The 8287-nt window shown below is 34.5% G+C and overlaps 1 long non-coding RNA gene across 1 annotated transcript; it reads right to left on the bottom strand.

Annotated features, from left to right (window-relative positions):
- Window positions 1-2627: 2627 nt before the first annotated feature.
- Window positions 2628-4734, bottom strand: LOC117104755. The gene is made up of 2 exons (XR_004444814.1): window positions 4464-4734; window positions 2628-3402 (listed from the first exon to the last, which is right to left on the bottom strand). It is a non-coding gene; the product is annotated as an uncharacterized LOC117104755 (long non-coding RNA).
- Window positions 4735-8287: the final 3553 nt, after the last annotated feature.

The raw sequence follows: 8287 nt of genomic DNA, 5'->3' as shown, positions 1-8287 counted from the left end.
GTTTGATTCATAATATCTCATTTAGTCTGGACAAAAATACTAGGCAAAATATTTATCAGTACTAAATTCAAACAAGGCTAACAATTTTCAACAGATAAACGGCTAGCATAGTTACTTTATACCTTGGCTGTTTAAGAATTACTGTATAAAATACCATTTAATATTTTCTTATATTACATAGCCAAAATACGAGTACGTGATTGGTCGAAATTGCATCACGTGACTAGCGCTACGAGGATCGGAAACGTTAATATGAAATTAGTTTTTCTCATGGCAACAAAAGTACATAAACAACAAAGAAACATACGATCAATGATGATTAATTTTACATCACATGTACAGTATTATTTTGATCTCTATGCTTGCCGAAAATCGTTAATAAGAGATCATGAGAAATTTGTTGACGCTTTATTTTGCCTGGTGATGTGATGATGATGAATTTTACTACTGTATATTAAACATAAACATGGCAATTAATTCTGAGTAGTTTAAAACCAGAACCACTCATTTGCGATTACAAACTGAGACCAGGAAGTAAAATATTTGTACATTCATAGTTTACAAAGAGATGCATAAATCCAGTTTTGCTTCCCTAATAATCTGTTCATTAACATTAATTAAAGTGTGTGTCTGACCATGGAGTTATAAAATGATTATAACTCCATGGCCTGACTAACCCAATTTTTTAAATTCACGTATTACTATCATTTCAATTCTATTTCTTTAATGTTACAAATGCCATCAATGGGCCAATATCCGCACAATAAAAAAGACATGACAAGACAAGTTGAAAACACTCTTAACAGAGCATAGTAATAATTATTTATGCATTATAGGGTAGGGACGTCACTACGCTAAGGTCTTAATGGCCGCATAAGCCAACCTAATCAAACTATGCATCCCGGGGTAGGGACGTTACTCCACTAAGTTACTAGTGACCACCCGCATACACTCCACCAAATATTGACCAAAAGGTCTTTACATTTAAGGACTTCTCTGATAGCATTTTTCTTAGAATAAGAAAGATGGAGATGAACAGAAGACGCGAGCGAATTCGAGTGAGGTAGAGTTGAATGCAAGAACCGAGTAGTGTGTCCACGGAAGAGAAGAAAAGCAGAGTAACGGTTGTGGCGAAGGGTCATTTACATAGAACGGGCAGGTGGGAGAAAAAAACTGAAGAGGGTGGCCAGGAGATCAAATGATGTCATAACAGAGGGCTTTAAGCAGGAAGTATTGTTGTCGTTGAATGAAAGGAATAATTTAAAAATAAGAAAAGACAATTGGATAAGTATGTAGCGTGATCAGAGAGAAGTCGAGCAACGTAAAGTTCAAGACGTTTAATTTGAGTGATTTCACATTTAGAAAGGAGACCAATATACAACAACAGCACTCAGTAGCAGGTTTATGTATAATTTATATATAAAAGCCATAGTAACGGAATCCAGATTTGTAGATGGAAGAAATTTGTGAGTTCCTTTTTAGGTTATCTGAGATTAAAATGCCATGGTATTTCAAACTGTGAACTTCTTCAACAATTGTGCCATGGAGAAAAAGTTAGGGAAATTAGCTGGATTTCTACGAAAGTCTATAGGCCTATTCATAATTCTACATAGGGGCGAAGGACAAACCATTGCTGTGAGACCAAGATTCCAGGAGTGAGGCAATATGTGGTACCGGTAATTGGTCCGAAGATACATCCTTAGAACATAACATAACGATTTCATCGGCATAAAGTGAAAATGGGCAACCAAAGTTGCTGGCAATGTCATTGATAAAACATAAAAAATAAAAAGAATAGATCCAAGTTTAGTGCCTTGAATGACACTACTTTTGATAGGAAATTTGCTTGAAATGATTCCATTAAATGAAGTGCATTGAGGTCTATCATAGAGACAATTGCCAATCCAAGAAACAAGAGTGTGGCGAATACGAAAATAATTATTAGACAACTTAAATAAAAACAATTCATGAGGAACAGAATCAAAAGCACACCGGATATCAAGAAACCTATTAGTAATTTTCCAAAACACTTTTATATCCCGTTTATTCTGCTTTCTTTGCTTACTTAGATGGAATAGACAATAACTGGAGTTGTGTCAGGAGAATCAAGTATAGGTGTAATTTTGCCCTACCTGAGTAGGAGATATATATACGTAGGAAAATGTACTGAATATTCAGTACGTGTGAAAATTGCAAAAAAAAATTCGCAATTTGTACTCGGGTGGAATTCGAACGCACAATCTCCAGATCTTTAGCCTGGCATCATACCTCTCAGTAGACCACCGAGATTACGCCTGATGGTCAGGGTTGAATTCGAGTCCAAGTAAGCAGCGGGTACTACGATGTTGATAGTAATTGTTACTGTCGTGATGGAATAGAAAAAAATCGCAAGTTGTTCCCGAGAACAACTTGCGATTATTTTCAGCGTTGTTTTCACACATACAGACACATGCACACAGAGTATTCAGGTAGGGGAAAATTACACCTATAATTATTGTTATAGTTATTAATAATATTAATAATGATGATAATGATTTTAATAATAATACTATTATTAAAGTCACCCTGACCATACATACATATACATACATATACAGTATATATACATAATTATTGCTATACAGTAGTTTGACATTTAAATTTTACTTTAATGTTCATTCAACTACACTTAACAATGAACCGCTGTTTCCTATTAATGATATTGCCTTGTTTTATTCAAAATGTTTCAATTATTGCTGTTCTCTAATTAAAGGTGATCGAATGAGGACCAGGATCAGTAAATTTGACGTGTACAAATTACAACCCCGGACTGTAATGGACCTCCAAATTGGACAATAGTCGGATGTATTAGGTGTACTGTTAAATGCCACACCTCTACACAAATGTATAGCTGTCTTATACAAAAAGAACCAATAATGAATAATTTGTACCCAGCTTTTATATTGCACATACACCTATGCTTTGGATCATACACTTATAAAATAAAATTAAAATCTGAAAATTAATTAACAGTAGACATGCTGTACAAGATTGTAGAAATACCATGTTAGTCAGCCTGTAGTACATACAGATAGAAAATACAGATAGTATACTTTATTGACTGACTCAAATTATTTTACAAAAGCTTTCACCATCAGTCTATGCATTAGGTGTTTTGAAATTAGAGTAAAAGAACACTCTTTTCAAGAAAGCCACTTGAGAAAATTCAAGTGTTCCCTGAACAATAGCTACATAGTGTAAATGGAAAATATAGTATGAGCATAGGTACACGGCATGCTGTGACCATATCACGCACCGTACATATATTTGCTCCTTCGACAAGGTGAACTTTTCTGGCAGCAGTGGTGTCCCTGCATCTTTTTCCAGATACACATCAGCCAGTTTGCTGTTGTCACTATCACCCTAGTTTAAAAAAAAAAATGACACAGCTATAATACTATAAATGCATTTTTAAATTTGCAACTAAACATAGTACGAATAAAATGCAAATTAATATTTATGTCATGAAAATATCAGAGACTGCTATCATTTGATATCCTATGAGTATAATTACACATAGTGTGGCTCAACTTTTGGGACAAGTAGTGACTGAATGGGCTCCCTATGGTAGTGCACTAAACAGTTTGTGTGCCTCAATCACTTCTGGGATCAGTGGTGGGTGAATGGGCTACTGATGGCAGCACACCAACAATTTCGAACCTGTGGTGGCCGAGGGGCTATTTATGACAGTGCACCAGTAATATTTTTGTGACATGCTAACAATGACCTAAGAATTTAAGGTGTGGAAAAGAACATTTAGAAACAAATAATTGCACAAACTGCCAGGATATATCAACAAGTCTATCGGTTGTGGGATCAGGGGACGCAGCATGTCTTAACCATGAGGTATGGTAGTTAAAATTAGTATTTTTGTTATTTATTTAGGCACAAGGGCCATGGATTGCCAATTAGTGAATACATCAGTCTTTTAAAGTGACAACCGCTTTTAAACTTAGACTCCGGAGGAAAAAAAAGTTGTTTATGTGTTGTAGAACTGATTTTAAAAACACCGCTTTTAAACTTAGACTCCGGAGGGAAAAAAAGTTGTTGATGTGTTGTAGAACTGATTTTAAAAACTGGGGGGAAAAAGGTGTAAAAAAGGCGGTTATGCCCTTTTTTCCCCAGTAAAATATTCAAAAATCTGTATTTCTTTCACCGTTCCCCAGTTTTAGGTCAAACTACTTTTTTCTGTCTTAGAAAAATCAGTTCTACAACATATCAAAATTTCTTTTTTTCCCGAAGCCCGTTTAAAAGGCAAACATAAACACAAGGTGCTTGTGATGGGGCTAAGGAAGTGGATGGTAATGAGAAAAAAATTTTGCTCTGGACCATTTATATTTTGGCACAGGGATTTGGATGTGAAATGTTCAGGGAATTGAACATTTTTCAATTACAGCATTAATCATTTTTCAATCATAAATTACCTTGTACATGAAAACTTGATTATCTTCTTTTTAACATATAGGGGGAATCGGCCAAATAGCAGCCTTTGCTTCAGTATCTGCAATTTTACAATTAAGCAATACAAACTTAATACGTTATTTATTATAATGTATTTGATGCATTAATGATAGGACATATTATAAAGTTAACTAATTAACTACGTTCTGCAAATTAAAATTTAGATGAAATCAACATGGGTCCATTTTGATTGATTCCTTCTTGAAATGGATCAAGAGAACAACAAATTTTGCCCTGAAAATGAGTTGAGACTACAAAGGCATCAGAAATCAGTTACGTCTGAAAATATTAGATCAACATGGGTCCATTTTGATTGATTCCTTCTTGAAATGGATCAAGAGAACTACAGATTTTGCCCTGAAAATGAGTTGAGACTACAAAGGCATCAAAAAGCAGTTACGTCTGAAAATATTAGAGCAATAAAGCCCCATGGACCCCTGATACCTGACAGGCAAGGTCGTTAACCTCCCCACCCTCTCCTCCCCCAAACAACACTCATGTTCAAAAAATTGTCTATACTCTTGGACTGTACTTTTGAATGCTGATCACTTCGGCCCAAATCCAACGGCCCAAACCAATTCGGCCCAAACCAACACGGACCAAAACTAACTCGGCCCAGACGACACTTCGCCCCAAAACCAACACTGCCCCAAATCAACTCGGAACAAAATCAACTTGGCCCAGGAGACAAATATGGCCCTAAATAAATAAATAGTTCTATCCGAGGGTAGAATTCAATTGAATTGAAAATTTACACAATTGTGATTTATTCAAGATGGTAGGTTAAAATAGTTGGGGGCTCCCTTTGTTGTGACTTTTGTCAGTTTTTGTAAGGTGCTAAGTTCATCGAAAAACATATTGGGTGTTGCCAATCTGAAATAAAATAAAAATAAATAATAAGAATAGTTATACTAAAAAAATAATATCAGACCTATAAATAATATCAATAATTATAATTCTGTTGCATGGCTTTCCTCGTGTTTCTACAGCAGTTGTTATTTAATTGTAAAAATCAATAAAGTACAATGCAAGTCTATATATAGAACTTGGTTGGAAATTGTAACATATCATTTTAATATGACTACTTGAGGAGAACGAACAAGGCGTATCACCAAGGAACAGGGTTATTTTACCTTTACAAATTTACTTTTCCTATGATCTATTTTGTCCTTCTTGTTAACACGTTTAATAAATTGTATCCTAATTCAATCAAGTTAAGAAGAATAATAACTTCTAGCAAGTTAAACAAGGTATTAGATTTAGATTTTACCACAAAATTGATGCCAAATTGCGATTTTTTTTTTCGCAGTTGTTTTCACACATACTGAATATTCAGTACATTTTTATGTCAGGTAGGGGAAAATTACACCTATAATTATTGTTATAGTTATTAATAATATTAATAATGATAATGATTTTAATAATAATAATATTATTAAAGTCACTCTGACCATATGTCACAGTTAATTATATTTTAATTGGGGTTTTTTACTTAAGTTCTGCGAACTTATATTAAACTCCATGCACACTTGCATCATCATCTAACGTAATTAATGTAATTTAAGCATTTTCTTTAGTTAATCAACTTATAGCCTAATCATTAGGCAATATTTTACATTAAATTTTAAACATGTTTTCTTAATATGTTGCACTCTTATACTCTAATCCTTTATATTATCATGTATTATCACATCAGATGGTGTAATGCATACTCCAGGTGCCGGGGTGGGCACGATAGTGTGGGGATTCGGTGTTTCGGCGCCGCTTGTATCGTCATCAGGAATTGATTGGTGTTGGGATGCTGGGTCCCTGGGTGGTGGCGTGCGTTTTGATGCTTGGAATGTTTATTATGCTATCTTATCTGAGATTCAGTGGAACGTTTGGTTTTATTATATTATCTTGTAATATTGTTTGCATATACCTTATACTGTTTTGCCTAATTTTGTAATTTTGTATAATGATTAATTAGATTTATTGATTGTTATGTATATGCATGTGTGGAAAAAATCTAATAAACAAACAAACAAGGGAAAGTATCGAGTACAAAGTTTAGCGTCACTGTATTTAAATAGCAGATGAAAAATATAATTAAAAGAATCAGATGTAGATCGTTGAAAACGAAAACCAAACTGAAAGTTTGAAAGATTTAGACTGCACAACAGTATCCAGTCCTTCAAGGAGTTTGCATAGGAGAAGTGACAGACACATGGTGATAATTGGTGATCCGCTTCTTGAGCGGATCACCTCTTGTTCTCTTTCATATATTTGACTTCTTTTTACATTTTGATGACATCATCATGGTCAAAAAAATTGTTTTTTCTGACACCCACATCTTTCTTTCCTCAAAACTTTGATGAGCCCATATCATCTTAACCATTCGTCATTTCTGAATCATATTAAGTAAGCATAATCTTCAGGTCAATGTTGAATGTCAGGTACATTAATTTTCGTTCGCGCGACTTTACATGCGCGTACGTCAACATTTATATATGCATAAAACCATGAATATTTTTAATCAGTTATAGCTCCTTAGGATGAAAGGTGACCCCCAATTTCTATTACATACTCTAAAAGCACATGAGTTGTAGATACGATTTTATAGATCATATTGGCTGATCGGACATTGTGACGTCATCATATTGGCATCTGAATTCAAAGAAAGTGAATTATAGCTATGACCACATTTTTGAAAATACGCATTTGAACTTATCTCGCTTATCCTTGATCGATCATCTTCCAACTTTGAGTATGTTATAGCTGAGACAATTCTTCTTTCATATATTTGATTTCTTTTTACATTTTGATGACGTCATCATGGTAAAAAAAATGTGTTTTTTTTTCTGACCCCCCACATCTTTCTTTCCTCAAAACGTTGATGAACCCATATCATCTTAACCATTCGACATTTCTGAATCATATTAAGTGAGCATAATCTTCAGGTCAAGGTTGAATGTCAGGTACCTTAATTTTCCGTTCGCGCGAATTAACGTGCGCGTACACGTGCGTCAACAATTACGTATACTTAAAATTATAACTACTTTTAAACAGTTACCGGTATAGCTCCTTAGGATGAAAGGTAACCCCTAATTTTTATTACATATTCTGAAAGCACATGAATTATAGATATGATTTTATAGATCATTTTGGCTGATCGGACATTGTGACGTCATCATATTGATATCTAATTTTAAAAAAACTGAAATTTTATTTATGACGAATTTATTCTACTTATTTGAACATATCTTGCTTATTCTTGATCGACTGTCTTCCACCTAGTAATAATGGAGGCTACATTGAATAAGGTGGATATCTGATTGATAGGGAGGTACATTTAAAAGTCTGGGAACTACAGTCTGGTGTAGAGGTTCTTAAACTTAGTTTGGGGGATTCCAGAGAAAGCAGAAGGGGCAAGCTGTAGAACTTTCATGAAAGACTTTAAAAAATGGCTTCAACATGAGTGTTGACATAGAGCGTGCCCATAGGATGGGAAAACAAGGGTCAAACCCTAGGTCAGTTATCATTAAATTTTTAGTTATGTGGATAGAGAAAGAATTTTAAAAAATGCCCCGAAGATATTGAAACAGAAAAAATACAAAGGAAAGTTTATCACAGTGTCGGATGACGTGTCCACAAAAGTCAGGAAAGAGAGAAAAGAGCTAGTAAGGGAGAAGGTAAGATTAAGACACGAAGGTAAATTTGCGATGATACCCTGGTTGGTTCAGGCTGCTCTTGTACTGTAACTAAGGATGCAGAGGGTAGATTTGTTAAAAAGACACTAAGGGATTTG

The sequence above is a fragment of the Anneissia japonica genome, unplaced genomic scaffold, assembly GCF_011630105.1.
Source record: "Anneissia japonica isolate Jap-2015-1 unplaced genomic scaffold, ASM1163010v1 scaffold4522_len9123_cov105, whole genome shotgun sequence".
In the NCBI taxonomy this organism is placed as follows: domain Eukaryota; kingdom Metazoa; phylum Echinodermata; class Crinoidea; order Comatulida; family Comatulidae; genus Anneissia; species Anneissia japonica.
The sequence above is the reverse complement of the archived record's forward strand: the minus strand, read 5'-3'. Positions and strand labels throughout refer to the sequence as shown.